The following is a 22,774-nucleotide window of genomic DNA, read 5'->3' as shown; positions in this document are numbered from 1 at the left end:
AGGTGACAGAAAACTTGTAAAGGTATGCCCGCCGAGGTTAAGTTTTCCTAAGGATTCCCTGACATATTGGTAGAAAGGTGAAAGAAACATCGTAAAACCCGGCGGGGTCGGAGCCTAATAAGGTTGATTTTCTTAAGAACCTCCTAAATTTGAGATCAAGTGTATGTGGCATATGCGTTGTGTGAAGTGAAACAAGTGTGTATGTGTGTAGTTTATATCAGGTGATTGTAGATACAGTTAACATATGATAGAGAATACATAAAGAGAATTGTAGCATTTGAATTAACTGGTACCGATTCGCCACGACGCTGACGGGCGTTGGGGAACGGTCCAGTCTCCATCCTCTCTGCAGAGCATCTAAAACAAGGTAAGCAGTCACCTTTTTCATAAAAGTACTGCAAAATTGGAAATATTCAAAATTTTAAGGTTGAGAGTGGATTGAACACCAATGTAAAGGTAATTTTATACAAAAAGAATCAGATCAGTTTAAAAGGATATTGTAAAAGGTTAAAAGGTCGTTGTCAAATCCTGGCAAGGTTAGGATTGACTTGACCAGGCTTGGTTAAAGTAATTTTATAAAAACTCATAAGAAATCCTGTAAAATCCCGGCGTGGTTAATGTGTAAAAGTGTCTGTGTACTGAACGATCTCTGAAAGTGTGTGTGAGTGTGAACTACTCCGTATCTGGGAGGTTGGAGTGCTGCGCACCTTCTCTGGACCGTCACTTAAGTGTGACCTGGTAGGAACGGACGCAGCATTCTTACGGCTCGGAGAGGAGGGGGAAATTGATGAGCCCTGTGATAAAGGGACTGTATGAAAGAAAATAAAATTTGAAAGTGAATGTATGAATGGAGAGATCCTAATTAGCAGATGGTGTTAGAACTGATATTTCCTACTAGTAGAAAAAGAGTTAAGAACGTTCCTAGGTGTTGGGTGTGTAGACAATTAGGGCATAGAGAGGACTGTGAGAAGTGTGATCCATTAGAAGAAACATGAATAAATATTAGTAAATACTTTACCAGTATCAGGTTTCAATGAATGAATGTTAAAGTAAGTTAAAATAAATACAACAAACAATAAATAAATAAGTAAATAAATAGATAACTAAATAAAATACATACTGAGTAATTTCTGATTTATTTCATTTTGTTGCAAAGGCAACAGTTTAATGTTTTTAATTAAGCCTTGTAAATGATTTTAATAAGCATTAGTTTTAATTAAAAGATAATAACATGGGGAATGTTGTAACCCTTGATTACAAAAAAAACAGTCACAAGGGATGGCCCAAACAGAGCCAAAAGAGATTAAGGGAAGGCAAAAAGAATTATTAGGGTGTTGGTCACGCATGGCTAGCATAAGTGAAGGCATGATTGACCACCCCTCAGCACAAAGAGCTGAATTGCGGGCGTTGATATGTGCTCTACAAATGGCAATAGGCCAGAGGGTCAACATTTATTATGACTCAGCATATGCAGTATCAGCAGCACTTACTGAGCTGCCAGGGTGGGCAAGATGTGGTTTAGTAACGTCAACAGGGAAGCAGATTAAACATGCCCAAGCAGCCACTGAGCTATTGCAGGCCATATATTTTCCAAATGAATTGGCTATCAAAAAGTGTGCGGAGCACACAGGGGGGTGGGACTTTGTAGCGTTGGGTAACGCTGCAGCTGATGCAGCAGCTAAAGGGGCTGCTGGTTATACTGACAGTCAAATGCTTCCAACAACCAGTGACAAATTGACTTCTTTAGCTCCCGAAATTACTGTCCGATATGTAAAATTACAACAATTGACTGCGTCTCCTGAAGAACGCATATCCTGGTTAAACTTGGGAGCAGTGAGTGATGGGAAGGGAATTTGGAGGGTCCAAATGGCAAACTGGTGCTGCCAGCTTCAACGGCGGTCTCGGTACTGTCAGAAGCTGACAGCATGTGCCACAGGGGAGAGAAAGACATGACAAAGCGTATGAATTTGACTTTGAAACAAAAATTGGCTGAAATATGTTCTGATACAGGGACGAATTGGCTTACTGTTATTTCAACTGGTTTGATGTCTGTACGTTGCACTATTAATAGCACAACTGGTTTAACACCTTTTGTGCTGTTAAAGGGGCGACAATTTAGTGGGCTTTGGGCCCCTTTCAGTAAGGAAGCTGGCCTGTTGCCACCTGGGGACTACTATGACAAAGTAGGGGCGGTTATTAACATATTATCTCCCCAGAACCCCACCTTTTCACAGGACTGGCAGCAGGTGACTGGAGCCCCCAGAATCAGTGGGTAAGACTGAAATTGATGAAAAGAAAATGGCTGTCTCCTAGATGGTCAGAGCCCATGAAGGTCACTGCAAGGACCTCACATTGTGTTCGACTGGCGGGTAAGGGAAAAACTTGGTATCATTTGTCATCTTGTGTGAATTGTGATCCTCCTTCCAGGTCGCTGCAGGCTACCAGAGTTGACTTGCGAGCAGGTCAAAGAGAGGGAGAACAGGAAGCAGAAAAGGACACAGCAGAAGAATCAGCTTAACCCTCAGAAGCCAACACAGGGACACAAAATTACTGTTCTAGAGAGGGTGGGAGATTTGCTAAAAATTAGCGAAGACATTCCAATTGCACATTGCATTAGCGCTGACTATGCACTAGGGGCAGGTGTAGCAAAGCAAATAAGAGACAAATATGGGGTAGAGCAGTTGCAGAAACATATTAGCACCCCGGGTCAGTGCATTCTAACCACATGAAAAAAAAAAAACAGATATTTCATTTAGTTACTAAGTGGTGGTGCAGGGACCTGCCCACGTACAAACACTTAAGAGATAACCTAGAAGAGCTCAAAGAGCTGTGCAAGAAAAACAAAGTACAGGTAATGGCTATACCAAAACTAGGCTGCGGGTTAGACTGGTTGGACTACACAAAAGTCAAGGAAATAATTGAAAGTGTATTCGCAGACGGGGGCATACAAATAATTGTACTGAGCAGAGATGGGTTTTAGGAGACCACTAATAGTGGGAGGGAATAGTGGGAGGGGGTGGACCAGGGATGTTCCCTTTAATGCAGGTGGGACAACAACAAGAATATAAACCTTGGGGGCACTCAGATATGAACGCAGTTTTGCTGAAGTTACCAGAACTACCCAGGGGAGGACAGAAATGGCTAAATAAGGTTGCATTGTTAACTCACAGGGTCACTTTGGCAGTGGGTGACATGAGAGCATTATTGGGAGCAATAATGACTAGAACTAAGATGGAGCAGATAGAGAGAGAAGCCTTGATGGATGATGCAGATAATGAAGAACCATTAAATGGATACTTAAATAGACTGAGTAAAGCCCTAGGTCAGATGTTCCCCACTCCAGCAATAACCTACCAAAGTATAAAATTCAAACTAAAAGCTGGTGAATCAGCAGCTGCCTATTTGCATAGATGTGAGGGGGAGTGGGAGGAGCAGACTGGAGAAAACCCTGATTCTAGTAAACTATGTCAAGAATTTTACAGACAGGCTGTAATAAAAGGGGTCCCACAAGCTGATGCTTCTAGCATAGAAAACAGTCCGGAAATGGCAGGGGGAGACAGTGACACGTGGGTGAGACATTTTGTACATCATGTTGATAGAGCTGTAGAGAAAGCAGGAAAGGAAGAGACAGAAATAGACAAACTGAAAACTCAATTGTTAAAGATACAGATAGAAGCAGAAAAAGACAAATCTAAGAAGAAAGGGAAGGAAGTGCAGCAAATGTAAGTGCAAGAGCAAACCAGCCAGAGTGCTCCTCTACCCCAGTTTCTACAGCTTGCAGCACCACAGCCCTATTGGCAGACTGGTGTCAGTCAACAATATGATCCCTATGATCCATACACAGATTGGCCTCCCACCAACAGGGGCAGGGGATTAAAAAGGGGTATGAATATGAAAAATGATAAGGGAAGGGGTCTGTCTGCTCCACCATCGGGGGGTCGTTTCATTTGTGGAGACTTGAGTCACTGGAAGGGCGAATGCCCACGGAAGGGACAACCTCCTGCAGGGGGACGGGCTCCCTTCGGAGGAGGGGCTCCAAGGAGAGGGGGAGCTGTCCCAAATGCACTCTCATGGCCTGCCAACCAACAGGTGCCCGGTCAATGCCCAGTCTGGGACCAGGCAGGTGATGCAGAGTTTACTGACGAGGTCAACAGAGAACCAGCAGGGGGGCAAAGGTTGAACCCTACCTACAGGTGCTGAAAATAATAAGCCTATAACAGCCCTAGTGGACACTGGGGCTACTTTCTCCACTGTTACAGGGGGCACGCTGGAGGAAGAAACACTTTCATCTGACACAGTGAGAGTGCGAGGGTTCTCTGGGGAGTCAGAAAGGTGGCCACTAACTAAGCTTATTCTTGTACTCCACAGGTGCACCATCACCCTTGTTGGGGAGAGACATTTTAGTGAAATTGGGGGTAAGATTTTTTTTTTTTTTTTTTTTTGTAGTCCAGATGGGATCTATATAAGATTTCCAGATAGCACAATTTATAATTGCTCCACTGGAGGGGGGCTGGTACAAGGGGACACAGGACAATGGGTTCTAGAAAAGGTGGTGGAAAAAGGGGCAGATATTTTATTGGTTATTGCTAACTGCACCAGACATGCCAGACGTTACTAAAATTGTACAAGAATGGACTTCATGGATGTCCTCAAAATTTTCACTGTCAGCCCCGGTTGATCCGTTGCATTGCACTGTATAATATGACAGGGAGGGAGATGAAGTATATATGGAAGAATTTCAGAAAGAGGCAGGGATGAAAAATGCTAGGAGTGTCTTAAAATGGACTTTTGAGGCAGAACAGGAATCTATAACACTAAAAACTGATTTGGCCAAACCTGCTGAACTGCAGACCCTAGATTATTCTGTAACATTCCATTTGGATGTCAGTGAGCAAGGGGCTAGTGTGAGTGGGGTACTGTTCCAAAAAACAAAACCAACAGTGCAGGGTTCTGTTGTATATGAGTGCCCATTTGGACCCAATTGAAAGAAAACAACCCCCTTGTGCGAGATTTGATGGGCCAGACAGGGTGGAAACATTTATAACATTGGGAGTAGATGTGTCAGGAAAGGACCCATTAGGACTTATACGAAAACTGGTAGAGAGCGAAAACACCACAACTGCAGTCCCGATGGTCAGGGATCTCACAAAACTAGGTAAAGTGATTAGGAGTACTGATTACAGAAATATCACCCCTCATGATATAGTTACAATGGAAACAGGGTATAAAGAGACAAATTTATGGATTGATTGGTTACATGGGAGTGCAGCTGAATTGAAACTGAGTGGTTGCCTGGCTTGTGCTGTGGCTAGATCTGAACTTAATACTGAACCAGCTCCGTTACATCCTGAAGACAAATGGGGTTAGGACTGTATATTGAACATGACAAAAATGGCAGAACCAAAGAACTGTTCTGAACTGAGCAAAATCTATCCTGTTACAACTAATATCACTTCTGTAGGGGCTGCACACAAGGTAAGAGAGGGAAATTTTACCTGTTTCAATTTCACTTCCTCTGGAAACGGTAAGCTAATAGTAGGGAACTTCAGAGTGTCATGGTGCACAGTAATCCACCAGAGGGGGCAGGAAATGGTGGGGTCATGGGCTAGAGCAGGTCTGTATTGTGCATGTGGTACAGGTGTGATGATAGTTAGGCCAACAGAAATAACAGAAGGATTGTGCCCTATGGTGAGGATGGCTGTGCCTTTAACTTTGAATGGAAACAGGTGGAAGCAGGTTGAGAGCAACCTGGTTAGGAGAAAAGAGAGCCTCCCCCGAACCAGATGCCTTTGCTGACAGATGAGGGTGCATATGATGATGAGGATGAAGAAGTGTGATATCTTTCAGAATCAAGAGAGGGAATTCCCAGTCAGCAAATTTCCTCTGGGTCGGATCTGGCCCATACCAACAGCTAAAGTGTGGCCCAGATAAGTTTAGGTTCCCCGGCCCAAAACTGGTCCACATCTTTTTACCCAGAACCGAACCAAAACAGTGCCATAACCCAACCTAAAATGAGCCAAATCATGAAAACAGATGTGGCTGTTATATGGATCTTATGTGGTATTCTTATATGGCTGAGTTCTGTAAAGGGCAATGGCCCCTATGTGGACCACATGTGGCTGATAGATCAAAAGCCATAATTTAACCATATTTATGCCACACCTATTATTTATTTAAAATACCAATTACACAGTAAATCTTAAACACGTATTAAACACAAAATTGATTCACAGACATTTTTAAAATAATACAATTTTAATAACAGAAGTACAATACAGAACATAAAATGTGGTGTAAATGTCAAATGAGTAAATAAATGTACAAAAATGGATACTTTTAGTAAGTCTCACCAGCCTTTCTTTCACAATCTGTCAGGAAAAAGGAGAGAAAAAAGATTATTAGCATATCATAATGAGTATTAGATATTATTTGAATATTAAAACAAGCCATGACATGAGTGCTCGCTGGTGGTAAAGATAATCCTGTTTTATTAGCATTTTTCGACGGTATTCAAACTAATTGAGATTACGTGAGACGAAAGATTTGTTAGTTTTTAAATCACGTTATAACTTAGAAAGGAGAACGGATGATCGCATTCATGCGCTCTCCGCTTGTAACATTACTTACAGCGGTCTGTCACGTAACATCAAAGAGCGTCAAAAAGGCATTTATCGTTTAAATGTTCTGATATAATAGACATAATTTTAAAGATGAGACTTATCGAAAATAACAAAACCCAAATCTTATCATGATTTCTAGACAGCAGGTATGTTGACGTTTTATTCACGCATATGAATTCAGCACATGATCGTGGGCAAAACGAAACTGTGTTTGTTTGGTACACATACCTAGGCGCACAATTTTTTCTGTACAAATAAGCGTACCATTACATCCCTAGAAAACATTTAAAACACCAAAACTGCACTTACCTGAATAAGAGTGTGTCTGGGCAAAGGCTGTTGTAGACTCAGGAGCAGAGCGGGAAATAACGGACATATATTTTCAAATTTTCAGTAATCCACCAATAGGAATACAGGAAGAATGAATGAATGGGCTGACATTTGGACTACCACAAACCAGCCACACATGACTTTAGCAGGTTATGTGTGTTTTTCCAAGTGAAAGCCAAATGTTAACCATATGTTAACATATTTCAGGATGTGCCATAGCCTAGCCAAATATGGCTCTTCTCTGTGTACTGTCATATGGGCCATATACCTTAATACAAAAAGTCACCCAAATGAAAATTCCCTCTAATTCTAAAGCCATGGCAAAACATATATGGTACAAGTTTGGCCCATATGTGCTCAGCCATGCCATACCTAGGCCAAACGTGACAGCTTTCAGCCACATTTGGCCCAAAAGTTCTTGCTATCTGGGTTGTAGAAAATACTTTTTCTAAATGCTTTTAAATTTGTGTTTTGGATGTTCTGTGCTTATGAGAAGACGAAATGTTCTGTGCTTAATGAAAAAGACAAAGAAGACACTGTGTAACAATCTGTTTAGTAAAATGTGTGCGTGTAGTTGCGAACTCTCTACATTTATGTCATTTCTGAGAAACCTTTGTTTACAGGCACGTAGGAGAAAAGAAGCCCTGCAAAAGTAGTAGCAATTTGAAGGTCACTTTAGACTAGACTTTTGGTCACTCTAAGAAGAAGAATGGGATGGGGCTGTATTTTCTTTTCTGTGCAGGAGCGGTTGGCGATAACAGGCCCTGATTGGAGGAGAATGGTCGAACGATATCAGGAGGAGAGACCTGCAGATCCAGAATATAAATACTTGCATTTAGTTTTGTGAGACATTCCTGGACTGCCCAGAATGTCAGATTTGATATTGGCTGTTCTGGAATCCTGAGCTGAGCACTCTTTGACTTTACTATTAAATTGGCTTTAAACTTTGACGCGGACTCGAGCTGTTTTATTTAAAGGGCGAATAAACGAGCTGGGGGGAAGTAGGTATTTTTACAATACCGGCAACTTCCAACAATGATCTCTGCTATTTGTTATTTAACTGGACACCAGTTGTCAAAGAAGGTTGCTTGGCTTTCTTCAGACATGGCAGAGATGTCAGCAGCTAACACAGGGGCAGTGTACCTCAAATTTAAGAAAGCCAACTGCACTCGTCGTCGTTAAGTGCTTTTGAAAACACGTTTTCACCATCCGCCCTCTAACCAACTTCAGGGCCAGCAGAGATTTCCTGGTTGTGAAGATGCCTCCCGCCGTCTAATGGGTTCACATCAGCATCACACCACAACTTCAAACGGCTGAAATGTCAAGGCCTGAGATTGCATTATCTTCTAAATGCATCTGCTTACATAAGCAATTGCTCATTTCCTCACCTGCGGAGATGCGTAACTAGCATAAAACAGTGAAAATGTGTGAACCCAGAAAATTCTATAATAAATAACAGAATATTCTGTGTTTCGCAGGGACATAATTAAATGTACTATGTTTTTAAAAAGAATGAAATATTAGATATAATTAGTGCAGAATCAACTCTGTGTTTAAAATAAGCATCATTGCAGAGCTTTTAGTGTCATTGTACCGACTATTTGAGTTTATAGAACATGTGTCTAAATATGTTACAAAAAACATTTTTTATTATATATAATGTATGTATTCACATTATAGAAAATGTGAATGTGGAGTAAAAAATGATGGCTTTCCCATGATATAAATAATGCAATAAAAAACAAGTAATAATAAAAAGCTGTAACAATGGGAATGAAATCCTGAGTATTTTTGTATAGTAGAAATGGTAAGAGTAATATTTTACAGTTTTCCACTAAACAAAGGTTTTCATTGAAATGCATTGGTTATTTTTTCAAACAAGTTAGGAAAACAGTGGTATACCCACAGCTAATATTCCTTCAGATTTTCAGTTTTTAGATTATTCTCCAACTTAAATCTCCACAAAATGTGTGTGTATATACTTTAGTTGGAGGAGATTTTTTAGCACACCATTAAACATCATTTCAGTATGTATTTCTCTAAGAACAATTCTCTGGGATGTTTTATTATTTGAATGTTCTTTATGTACATACCTGTGCACTTTTTTTAGACACATCAGCGCGTGAACAGGACTTTTATTTTGAGATGGTGATGTGACGTCATAGATCTGCGCCTCGCTCCTGCGTCTGTTTGAGCTGAAGAAAGGTTTGTGGTTTTATTCATTTAAAGTGTTTAAATTGATACAACGCGGTCAGTCTGCTTTATAGTTTTTACAAACATTGTAAAGGTAATTGATCATTCTGTTACACGAGTAACAGAAGACGTGCGTCTCATTTCGGTCCGTATTTAGTGAATCAGATGATAAACACGGATTTATTCAGTGATGGACAAACGGATCTTTTCAAAAATACAGTTCAACTGAATCACTTGCTTCACAAATGATTCACTTTTTGAATCACTGGAATCGCCGCACACTGACGACATCTGCTGCTCAAAACACTGGAAATACAACGAGAACAACAGAAACAAACGTATGTAATGAACTTTCACAAACAATAGCATTTTCTTTGTCTAAATGTAATATATTAAACGCAATTTAATTACTAAATATTTAATCTTAATTAAAACTAAATGGTAAGTACAGTTATTATTTACTGGTAAAATTTCAGTGTTGAGCAATAATCAGGCCATTAACTCTCACTCTTACCCACACCCTTTCAGTGAAATAGCTCTGATTGAGATGCACACAGAGATTTAGTTTGCATTGATTTTCTTTCTGTTAATTGTTCACATCTTAAACAGGACAAAGTGTACAAACACAGAAAAACTGGTGGAGCAGCTGAGATCCTCGTGACACACTATTATAAAGATGGAGTTTATTAAAGAGGAGAGTGAAGATTGAAGAAACATTCATCAAACGTGAAGATATTGAAGAACAAACAAAGATGGCGTTTATTAAAGAGGAGAGTGAAGACGTGAACATTGAAGAAATATTCAGAGTCAAACATGAAGATACTGAGAAACAAACAGGTTGGTTTTCATTCTCAAACCTGAAATGAATATTTATGAATAATGTCACACAGGTGTAGAAATATTGAGACATTCAACAGAAGTGTTGAGATCACATGACAAATAGGCTACTAACACTGCCTTCAAGTGCAGCTGAGAATATTAAACCATTGATTTCTAGCACTTAGGCTAATTATGCAAAAGTATCTAAGAAAATTACTTATTATGCACAAAGCAAATCTTGAAATGTGAGTGGTTACATTTGGCTACTGCATGCCATCTACATTTGTTCATTTAAAGCTATTTGTGATCCTGGACCACAAAATCAGTCATAAGGTTAAATTTTACAAAACTGAGATGTATACATCATATTCAAGCTCAATAAATAAGCTTTCTATTGACATATGGTTTGATAGGATAGGACAATATTTGGCCAAGATACATATATTTGAAAATCTGGAATCTGAGGGGGCAAAAAAAATTAAATACTGAGAAAATCACCTTCAAAGTTCTCCAAATTAAGTTCTTAACAATGCATATTACTAATCAAAAATTACATTTTGATATATTTATTAGGGATGCACCGATCATGGTTTTTCATGGCCGATTCCGATACCGATTTTTTACAAGCAAGCTGGCCGGTTCCGATACCGATTTCCGATTTTTTAAAAAAACAAGAAGTTATCCAAGTAAACAACATAAACAACATGTTTATTTAGTATTTAACAGGGCAAACTGGCTTTGGCTATTGAAACAATAGCATCTGACATCTGAAAAAAAAAATAATAATAAATACAGTTTAATAAGTAAAACATGTGCTTTTAGTAAAGTAAAAAAAGTAATCCAACAGGCATTTTAATGTAAAATAATAATAATCATTCTTAACAGAACAGACCTTTATTTTTGGCTTTTCAAAAGTAAATGCTTGTTTTTTTTTTAACAAAAAAAGAAGCATCTCAGCTTTGTCACAAGTGAGTCTGTGTCTTTTTTCATCTATCACGTGAGAAGCTGAGCTGAACTAACGTTCGCTGTCCACGCTTGTGCAGGGCGTGGACAGGTGCGCTCGCGCAACTTCAGCGAGCACAGGAAAGCGGCTCTTTGTGAATGAATGAATGATTCAAGATGTGTATGAATTATGTTTCTGAATGAATCGAATGCCACGGCCCTCGTGCACACTTCCGGAAAAAAACCGGCCGGGATAAAAACGAAAACCGTCCGGTTGTCGATCACGCGTTAGATGCAAAAACCGGCCGGTTTCGATTTATGGCCGGTCAACCGGTGCATCCCTAATATTTATAGTAGGGATTTTACAAAAAAATCTTCATGGAACATGATCTTTACTTAATTTCCTTATGATTTTTGGCATAAAAGAAAAATCAATAATTTTGACCCATACAATGTATTTTTGGCTATTGTTACAAATATACCCCAGCGACTTAAGACTGGATTTGTGGCCCAGGGTCACATTTGATAAGCAAATAAAACAGCCAGTGGACTCTAAAGCTACATCTAAATGAATCCGCATACAATTGAAATAACCTTTTTGTTTTAAAATTTTAAAAACAGACTGTACATAGAGACTGATTTAAGAAACTCTCTTCAATACAGAAACATGTTGTGTGAGTTATTGTTTTTTTAAATGTCATCAGTCAACGCTTCTAGTCAGACACTGCTACATCACGTAACAAAAACATGAACAAGCACTCAATGATTGTCTTTTTATTAAGTAACAAACACATTAATAAATGTTTTTTTTTTTTTTAATAAGTATACCGCGTGCAAGGTTTATGTGCATAGCCAAAATTGTCCATTCTGTTTTTAAGTGAATCTCTGTGGCAGAATTACAGCGCTACATACTTATCTGGCATATATACTACAATATTCCCTCTCGAGGGAACTTCGAACCGCATCCTCTAGGGGGCCCTATGGGGAACGCCATCAGTGTGACTCGTGTCTGAAGAATACATACAAAAACGACAATGGCCGGCGACAGCTTATGATGTCACCACCGGCACGCCCAGTACAAAGGGGCACCGATAGGACACAACATCCTTTTCTTCATATTCACTCACTTTTTGTCTGAGGGCATGTTCTCTCACCTGAGGTTTTGAAATAATGACTCCTGTGACGTGTGGTGAAGAGTCAACGTTTTCTGCTCCCGAGGGAGTTTGTTATGCAGAGAATTGAGTTTGTGATCATTGCATTCATTCCTTGTTTCTTGTGAAAAAGGCACGCTCTGATACCCGCAGCTTTCATATGGCTCGAGCTGTGTATGTGGTGAGGAGTAAGCAAAATCAGCTCTCGAGGGAGTGAAATGCAATCGTTGCATTCATTGCTTATTTCTTGCGAGAGGCACGCTACTCATAGCTGTTTTCACGAGCTTGCAGGGTATGTGAGTGTGGTGAGTAGCAGTGTTTTCAGCTCTCGAGGGAATTAATGTGCTCTTCCTGATGCATCCGCAAAGAAGGGAGGTGAGTCTTTACTGTTCTCCCGATTTTGCATAAGTGTGTTCACCCTTTCATGGTATTAACAATGCATTCGTGACGGCAGCGGCTCTGTTTTTGCTTGATTCCTGGCAAAATCTGTCGCATGGGCAGATTGTATTTAGCTCCTGTGGGAATACCCTGACCTCATACCATCTAAGTGAGTATGATCCATATACTTAGCTATTGTCTAGCTTAGGGTTGTGACGATGAGGAAATTTCCCCACCGGTTAATTGGCACGTGACAACACCGGTAATACCGGTATCACCGTGGGGGTGGGGGTTTGCTCTTTTTTTTCTGCTTTTAAATAGCGTGCGTATTATACTTTCACTTTTGCGGGATTTGGCAATTCGGCGTCAATTGTTTTAATGGACGACAACGAAACTACAAAATAAAAATAAAAAAAAACTTTGAACCCAAAATATTGCCAAAAAGGTGCTTTTGGACACTAAATCGTCCGCCATTCTGTTTCTGTAAATTCGACTCCTCGCACAGATAATTAACACGGCCAATTCACCATCAGCAATCTCACTCCGTATCCAAGCACTACAAGAGAATCCCTTTAAATATCCAAGCAGTCTTACCTTCATCATCTCTTGTTTTCAACATCCCTCTCCCTGGGCAGGGGGAGTGCCCCGGGCCTTGGACAAACATGCTTAACTTTTACGCTGTTTATTATAAGCGCAAACTCCTCACGTGATAAATGAAATATGACGCATTGTAGCTATGTTCAGTTTTTAATTATATTGCATGCTCTCGTCTTAAGTACATTATTTAGAATGATATTTTCCATTCAATTCAAATAAATATTTAATAAAAAACGAATACTTAAAAAAAAAAAGAAAAAAAAAAAAGTGGAGACGGTGTCACGGTGGAAAAGTGATGTCACCGGTGTTGCGTCTTAAAACCGTCAACACCGTCTATCGTGGCAAGCCTAGTCTAGCTATTAACTGTTGTTTGGGGCCTGTTTACTATGCTAAGCTTGTGTCTTTCAGGTTAAGTCTTCAGCGAGTGCCAGTTTCTCAGACTTCTTGCTCTTGCAGATTCTGTGGATTTGGCCAGAGCGGAGCCTGTGCTTCTGTTGAGGCAGAAGCATAGTCCACTTAGGGTTGGTTAAGGCTAATCCCCTTGGAAGTACCCCCTTCAGTCTGAGGGCAGGGGAGATTGCCGTTTCTATGCAGCTATATGAGCGAAGGGTTGCTGGATAGGGTGTGCTCCCCTTTCCGGGAAGGGTCCCTCATAGAGAGCCGTCTCTTAGTGGGTCAGGTTTTCCTCCCTGTCCCTCAGGGTTAGGAGCCTGTCCTTTCTGATGTCCAGGTTGATTCCCACTTCTCAAGCCTTGTGGATGATGTAATGCTCCCCATTTTGCAGAAGGGTCCCCTTAGAGCACCACCCCCTGGCAAGTTAGGTTTTCTTCCCTGTATCTCATGGTTAGGAGCCTGTCCTTTCTGATCTCCAGGTTGATTCCCGCTTCTCAAGCCTTGTGGATGATGTCATGCTCCTCATTCTGCAGAAAGTTCACTTATAGAGTGCCACCTCTTGACGGGTCAGGAGTTCCTCGCTGTCTCTCTAGGTTAAGGGCCTGTCCTCCTCTATATCCGCTATTAGAAAGATGGTCAAGTCTAGCTCCATGGCAATACCGTCAGTCGATTAGCAAATTCCAAACTGCCTATGCTGATTGAGTGCAGCATTGCTCCCCTCACAGTGAGGGTTGACCCTAGTATTTCCCGTCATGTGACAAGCATCTGGAACCCTGTCGAGTGTGACCTCTCTAGCACACCTTTTTCAAATCCATGTTATGGTAAGTGTGCACACTAGTCTCTGGGCACTTTCTAAAATCCGCAAGGGTGATAAGTGCATAGCAAGTGTTTGTGCACGTTTCTAAAATCCTGTATGGTATAAGTTACGTGCTAGACGTTGTTTCCATTTTTGAGTTGATTTAAAACCCCGGTCTCCTTGGGCCCAACTACACTTAGGTATCATCACAGATACCTTATGACCATCTGCTACCTAGGATAGAGATAACATTGTTCCCCTTAGCGCCCCCTAGAGGATGATCGTTCTCTATCTCAGGGAACGTCTCAGGTTACGTATGTAACCCTGGTTCCCTGAGGGAACAAGACGCTGCGTCGAACGCTATGGGGAACGCCATTGGCGAAGCACGCTCTGAACGTAGTCTGCAACCAATCAGATGCAGACGCAGCATAAGACGTTCACCCCTCGAGGGCTGACTGTGCATGCTCCGCTCTCAAGCAGACCACAAACAGACTGTGTGTATCCCCACCAACAATGAAGCGTTGGCAGGGAGGAACACACCGTCTGTAAGTTCCCCCTCTACAAATACCTGAACACACTGAAGACGATTTAAAGGCTATAGAGAGAGGCTCTATAGCCAAAGCAAAAAGGAGAGGTGAGAGTGGACACCCTTGACGGGTGCCACGAGAAAGCGAGAAATAAGGGTACTTTTCAGAGTTTGTTTTCACGCAAGCTGAATGAGTGGAATATAGTTAACGAATCCATGAGATGAATTTAGATCTGAATCCAGATTTTTGTAAAACCATGAATAAGTAATCCCACTCCACCAGGTCAAAGGCCTTCTCTGCATCGAGAGAGATAACCATTTCTGGTCTTGAAGACCGGGATGGAGTAAAGATTACATTCAAAAGTCTACGTATTTTGGACGTTAACTGACGGCCCAGTATAAAACCGCAGCTTAAACCTGCAGAATTCACCTGCTCATCATGGAAATGCACATTAGTCCATTATTGCCAAAGTCAGTTAGGAAAGTTCTTTTGGGAAAACGAATCCACTGCCTCAGAAGAATCAAAGAACCGTTCCGCGCCATTATAGCTCACTCGAAGGTGAGCCGTGTACAGCATTCCAAATCGTACTCCTTGCTTGTAAAGTAGGCTCTTGATCTTGTTAAACGCTGCTCGTGTCCTCGCAAACCCTATGCTGAAGTCCTTGAACATCTTGATCTTGTGGCCTTTGTAGGAAATGTCCTTTTGGGATTTAGACTATCTCATGACAGTTTCCTTAATGATGTATTGGTGAAATCTGATTATCAACAGCCGTGGGGGTTCGTCTGCGCGAGGTTTAGGTTGGAGACTGTGGTGGACATGATCCAGCTCGTGTGGTTCTGCTAGGCAATCGCCAAGAATCTCGGAAAGCAGGTTAGACACATACTCCCTTGGGTTCTTTCCTTCAATGTCCTCCGGTAAACCTACAAGTCGTACATTTTGCCACTTCGAGCGAGATATCAAATCTTCTATATTAGCTTTAAGAGCCTGTGTTTTCCTTTTCGGTGTTTATCAGTTTTAACTGAAGAGCTTTTACATCATGCTCAAGCTAAGTTATTCGGTCACTGTGTTCTGAAAGGCCCGCTTCCATCTCGTTGATCGTCGCTGCCTGTGCTGAAGACCGAATTGTTTCCAGAGAAGTGTTTAAAAGTGCAACGAATTCCCCATCTCTTTTCTGAATCTTTCAAGCTCCTTAACTAGGGATTCGATTGTAAGCTGCGAAGATGTGGATTCGTTATCCGCCATTTTTCTGCTTTCTTGACAGGCCCGATCATGGTGAGCTTGTTGTTTACCGCCTGTCCCCGTAGACTTGCTCATTTTAAATGAAAATTCCGACGGCGTAGACTTTCAAAAATAAAAATGAGGTGCAACAAGTTTGATGTGCTGATCAAATAAGGTGTATTCTTAAGATATTAAATGAAATAACGCGGAGCGCAGACACCGTGCGTCTCACCACCGCATTACCAAACCGAAAGTCCCGGACCAGGTTAGTTTAGCAGCATTAGTTGCCAGAGTTTCCCAGTGCTCCGGCTGCATGTTTAATTTAATTTAATATTATGTTTCTAGAGATGTAATTATAATATTACTAATGTTTTTTACATAAACATTTAAAATTGAGTGATTTTACATTTTTTAAATAAGATTTTTGAGAGATTTGATTTGAGATGACAGTTTTCCACTATTTCTCATCCTCTGACAGTCTGTTTTGGTGTTTTCCATTTGAAAGGTCAAGTGTAACAGCCAACTTTTATGATTGGCTAACACAATTGCCCCCTTAATAAAACCTCAGGAGGAATTATTTTGTAATGAATTTTTCATCTGATGGTTAAGTGGGGAGTTTCTTTTTTCCTAGTCTCTCTCTAAATTTGTTGAATTTTATCCCCTAGGAGACATAAAAATAGTATATAATAATTGAGATCAGTCTATATAGATTTTCTAGATTTAATTAAATGTATAACAGCCAACTTAATCTCTGTAGGGTACTGGCCAACCAGGATCAGGTTTGGAGACCCTGGAATAGGATCTAGCATACATGCATTACATGTTGTGATGTTAATTGCTTTGTGCCGTTAAACTGGGGTTAACTTTTATCTCTTTGTTTTTCCACCTTAGACCTAACAGCACTAAAAAAGTAGAGAGAACTACTGAATGAAACTGAAGAGAAAGATCAGTTTGAGAATCTTCATAATTTTGTTTCTGGAGAAAAATCTTTTTGTTCTTTTGAGTCTGAAAAGACTTCTAAACAAAAAAGTGCTCAAAAGACAGGAACTAGGAGTATTTTCACTTGCTGTCAGTGTGGAAGGAGTTTCAAACAACAAAGACGCCTTAAAAAGCATGTGATAATTCACGCTGAAGAGAAGCCTTACACATGCAAACAATGTGGAAAGAATTTCACTGAAAAATGTAGCCTTAACAGACACATGATAATTCACACTGGAGAGAAGCCTTACACATGCAAACAGTGTGGAAAGAGTTTCACTGGAAAAGGAGGCCTTGCCAGACACATGAGAATTCACACTGGAGAGAAGCCTTATTCATGCAAACAGTGTGAAAAGAGTTTCAAACAACAAGCACACCTTAAAAGTCACATGATAATTCACACTGGAGAGAAGCCTTACACATGCCAACAGTGTGGAAAGAGTTTCACTGAAAAAAGAAGCCTTAACAGACACATAAAATTTCACACTGGAGAGAAGCCTTACTCATGCAAACAGTGTGGAAAGAGTTTCACTGATAAAGGAAACCTTAACAGACACATGAGATTTCACACTGGAGAGAAGCCTTACACATGCAAACAGTGTGGAAAGAGTTTCACTGAAAAAGAACACCTTAACAGACACACGAGATTACACACTGGAGAGAAGCCTTACTCATGCAAACAGTGTGGAAAGAGTTTCACTGATAAAGGAAACCTTAACAGACACATGAGATTACACTGGAGAGAAGCCTTACACATGCAAACAGTGTGAAAAGAGTTTCCATCAAAAAGGAGACCTTAACAGACACATGAGAGTTCACACTGGAAAGAAGCCGTACACCTGCAAACAGTGTGGAAAGAGTTTCACTGAAAAAGCAAACCTTAACAGACACATGAGATTTCACACTGGATAGAAGCCTTACACATGCCAACAGTGTGGAAAGAGTTTCACTGAAAGAGAAAACCTTAACAGACACATGAGATTTCACACTGGAGAGAAGCCTTACACATGCAAACAGTGTGGAAAGAGTTTCACTCTAAAAAGATGCCTTAACAGACACATGAGATGTCACACTGGAGAGAAGCCTTACACATGCAAACAGTGTGGAAAGAGTTTCAGTCAAAAAGGAAGCCTTGACAGGCACATGAAAATTCACAATAAAGAGAAGCCTAACAAATCCCCTTACCATGGACAGAGTTTCAAGCAAAATGTCTAGAACGGACAGTTCCGGTCCTTGATTTTGATTGGCCACAATCAAAGCTGTTGTAAATTACTCTACAAACATACACACCTCTTTGTTTCTCTGCAACCACATTGTTGAATGCACAGTTACAGCTGAGGTCAAAAGTTTACATCCCCCTTTTAGAATCTGCAAAATGTTCCCTTGTCAAAACAATCCTAAAGGATTCTAATAAGAATCATATATAGGACTCCTACAATGATAGAAATTCTAATTTACATTTTAAACCAATGTGTTTTGTCCATAGTACACTTTACCATGTCAACTAGCTATATTGTATTGGACTGAGCTTAATGCATAAATGTGCAAAGAATATGGACTGTTGACAATGTGTTTGCTCTGTCTACGATTTAAGAACTTCACATTTGTATGCCATGAATTGAAGGGGGAAACACACTGTTTTTTGATTCAAGCATTTCAACATCAGTGTGCATGGATTTAATTTACACACATCAGTTACTTTCTGTCTTCTACCACCAACATTGCGGCTTTGTGGAAGGCTGTAATCATTATATGGTTGGTGTTGTGGACTTTCGTACTGGTGCAGGGATGTGATGGAGGCGGAGCGAAAGTCCACAACACCAACCCCCTGACGGTGATTGGTTGGAACACTGTTTGTTTTGCTGTGGAAAGGTTGGTAGCACAGATTGTTTTGTTTTTTTGGCATATCTCGGACCCTAGGCTGACCTGAGAGACGCGTTTTTTTTTTACAGCTGATTTATGTGGCAGGCAGCGAGCGGATCGTGAAGAAAGGTCAGCTGAATTTGACACTTTATGTTTCAGGCTTGAAATTGCTGATACAACCTTTAATTTAGTCTTTCTCAAGTTCACTCTTACGGATCATAAATTAAGGGAAAGGTTAGGCGTATCTGGTGTGCTGTCCGGGAGAGGGTTCCAAGCTCGGCAGAAATTCCCGAGCCCGGGGCACTTCTCCTGCCCTCGGGCTGAAGGTGAGGAGACTGGGTGGTGGAAGGGTGCTGAAAAATGGGAGATGAAGAAGGTAGGGCTGCTTCGGTTATTTCTCGTGCTGATTGGATAGGGAGTGTGATTACTAATGATGAATTGGCTGTGTTAATTATCCGTGTGAGCTCCTCCCGAAAATCCTGAAACCGCAGAAAGCCAGGATAAACATTGCATCTAGGGTACGGGTGGTGTGAATGGACTGGTAGCCTTTACGGAGGGTGGAGATGGAATTGTTCAGATTTTTTTAGGGTTATAATTTGGCGGGTGTCCGGGCGAGTGGGATGTTTTTTTTTTTGATGCCTTTGATTAGTAGGGACATCTGGGAATTGGTTATATTGGATGAAGGTGAGCCATACAGATGTTTATGGAAAAAATTGGGTCCCGCTTAGGTACCCTTTCATTGAGCCAATTTGGAGGTTTTTGATGATGTTGAGGTAAGAGATAAATGAGATAATAGACAGCAGTGAAAAATCGGGGAACGACAGGTTGTAAGCAGAGTGGAATGTTTTAAAACATTTCCATGCTGTTAGGTAAGACTTAAGGGTCCTGGGCGAAATGGCTTGAAGGATGGAATTAAGATAAGCTTCTAGGAGAGGTCTCAAAGAGTGGTTTATGGGAATATCAGCTCTGAATAGGGAGGAACTGGGGTTGGAAGTAGGTGTGATGATGGCATAAACTGATCCGCAGGCTTTGGATCCATTTGCAACAGCTTTTTTGACGTAGACAAAGTAAACAAACAGTAGTCGACAACGGCAGACTGGTGTGGTGAAAACAAACAGGAAGGGGAATCGATAGTCAAGGCAATAGGTTGAGGCGGGCGGCGATCAAAGGGGGTAATCCGTGCAACGAGCGAGGGTCGGTAATAGGCAGGTGGCAAACGTTCACACACACGATAAACAGTCCAGTTGGCAACAGGATAGCAGTCCGAGAAAAGAGCACTCAGGATTGCTAGCATAACTAAACAAAACTTTGCGAGGGAAATGCCCACAAAACAGTTCTTAAATGGCCGACAAGGGGAAATGACCCGGAGGACCCGGAACCGGAAGTCAGGGTCCCAGGTACGGGGATGCTGGGAAATGTAGTGTCAGAACTCCGGTGAAGGTTAGGTGGAGGTGAGCCAATGGCCTTGGAGAAAACCTCCAAACCTGATGGAAGGGGCAGCGTTGGTAAAAAGCTGTATATCAATTGGTGAGAAAAGCAGGTTGTTGTAGAAAAAGGATAAGCCATTCCATTCTTAAGGAAGGCTATGCATAGGATAAGTTTGTTGCGGCATGAATCAGTTAGGAATATTTGGTCTTCCAAAGTGTGTGCGGAGGATGCAAGGGAGAAGAGCTGGGAGATGAAGGGGCGGCCTTGCGGGATGATGCGCATCGTGAAATTCAGATGGCCTAAAATGGATAACAGCTTGCGTTTGGGACAGCTAGGGGTAATTGAGAGAGTGGGGGCTACCAGAATTGTCTAATCAATTTTTTTCTTTTGGTAATGATGCCTGAAATTTTTGTGAATCCAAATTGATACCAAAGAATTGGATGGAGGTGCTAGGGCCTACGCTTTTGTCTTGGGTGAGGGGAAAAGCTTTTGGGTCGAGAGATGTGCGGCTGGGAAGGAGTCGGGGGGCAAGATGAATCAAATAAGATATATGGTAATTATTGGAGAGGATTCAACAAATTGCTTCTGACGGGTGTCTAAGAATTTAGGGCTGCTTCTACAGCCATCTGGGTGGATGGGCATGACTTTAAAGGCAGAGGTAATGTGAACTTTGGCCAGCCAAGCACTGCAACCTGCTTCTTTGATCAGGGTGATGACTTGGTCAATGTCATGATAGTGGAGAGAAAATTATTTGAGCGGGATGAGACTCTTAATGCTCGGAAACTGGGAATTCTGTGAGGATGAAAGATGGATTATGAGGTGTTTTTTACCTAAAATGTTTGGTTGCTACGCTGATGGGCCTTATGCGAAAAAGCCGGGGCAGAAGAAAATGAGGGAAGGAGAGGAATAGATTGTGATGTAGACGGCGCCATTAGTGGAGGCATGCTCGTGCTATGGGTGATTCCTGGGGTGGAGGAAAACAGAGGGAAGGAGAGAGGGAATAGCTGGTACCAAAGGCAGTGGCATACTCACACTATGAGTGGCTTCTGAGGCAGAAGAATAAGACGGAAGGAGAGCGGGAATAGCTGGCGCTGGGGCTTGCACTGTTAGCGGAGACAAGTTTGTGCTGGACTGGGATGGGTAGGGGAGGGGGTTAGGAGTGTGGTGATGCATGGGCTGCAAATTGTTTTTTGCAGTCAGCTGTGGGCTGACGTCATCAGCGTGCTGACGTTCCGTTGAAAGGGGAGGAGAGCGGGAGCTGGCGGCAGTGATGGACATGGACACTTAAGTAAATTTTTCAAGTATCTGTATTTTACTGGAGTAGTTTTATTTTAAGTAACTTTTACTTTTACTTAACTACATTCTAAAGCATAAGATCATACTTTTTACTTAACTACATTTCATAAAACATGTCATTACTCCTTATAATATATCACGTGCCCCGAGACGTAGAAGCACTGTCTGATTCATGAACAAACTGATTCTTTTCAATGAACCTGTTAAATCATTTCGCAAATTGCACCAAACAATTCATTCACGAATTGGACTGATCCAATTGCAGCTGTTCTCGAGTCGACAACTCACTGATTCAAATGAGCTGTTTAGAGCGAGTGCGATTCACAAATAAGAACCGGGAGATCTTGTGAGTGCGTGTGCGACTGATGCTGCGAAAAGTAAGTTATAATGTCGAGTTTTAGGATTAATTATTGTAACTGTCAGTTGTTTGTGAACTAAATCTGTTATAAAGGGTAATATATTTAAGCCCACTGAAATGATTGAATGCAGACACATCAGCATCGCTGTCTCAATGTTTTAGGTCAAAAAACGAAACATTAAAATAACACAGATTAAATAAAATAACTCACGCACGTTCATATTCCTCACTGCTGTGACCTTAACAATTTTATTAAAATGCTACGCATTTAGCCCTATGTGACGTCTGTTTTTATATTGTTTATTAACAGTATAATTTATATATTGTTTGGATCAACTAGCTTAGTAGATAGATATTAATGTTTATTTATAACCATACTGAAAATAAGTATATATTGTTAGCTGATGCTAACTGTCTAGCTAACAAGCTTGCTGGTGCTAAGTTGAGGTAATTTTCAGATATGAAGTCAAATATTTATAATCAATCACCGAGCCAGATTACATCTGAGGGAAAAAGAAAAGATGTGATGTTCAGAACATGGTAACTACAGTAATTATCATAGTGGGAAGTGATGTCCTCTGGGGGCATTTGGCCAGGGGTGTTTTTACACCCCAGATAATGTTTGAGAAAAAAGAAAAGTATGATGAAAATATAATTACATTTTCCTTAAAATGTTCTTCCTAACTTCAAGCCTTATTCCCATATCATTTATAACTGTGACGTTCTGCAAAACAAGCTTTAAAACACTTTTCTTACTGGTGAAAATAAGATGGTCAAATCAGTTTTCTCTCAGGTACATCGCAATGTAAGCATTACAGTGAACATTACTACGCCACTCTCGTCAATGTAGTCCATATCAACAACAAAAATATATCTTGGCTCCATAA

At 41.0% G+C, this 22,774-nt stretch overlaps 1 pseudogene; it reads left to right on the top strand.

Moving 5' to 3' along the window:
• Positions 1–3,891: 3,891 nt before the first annotated feature.
• On the top strand, positions 3,892–21,031 carry LOC141318994 (uncharacterized; annotated as a pseudogene).
• Positions 21,032–22,774: the final 1,743 nt, after the last annotated feature.

Source organism: Garra rufa, chromosome 1 (genome assembly GCF_049309525.1).
Source record: "Garra rufa chromosome 1, GarRuf1.0, whole genome shotgun sequence".
Taxonomy (NCBI): Eukaryota; Metazoa; Chordata; class Actinopteri; order Cypriniformes; family Cyprinidae; genus Garra; species Garra rufa.
The sequence above is the reverse complement of the archived record's forward strand: the minus strand, read 5'-3'. Positions and strand labels throughout refer to the sequence as shown.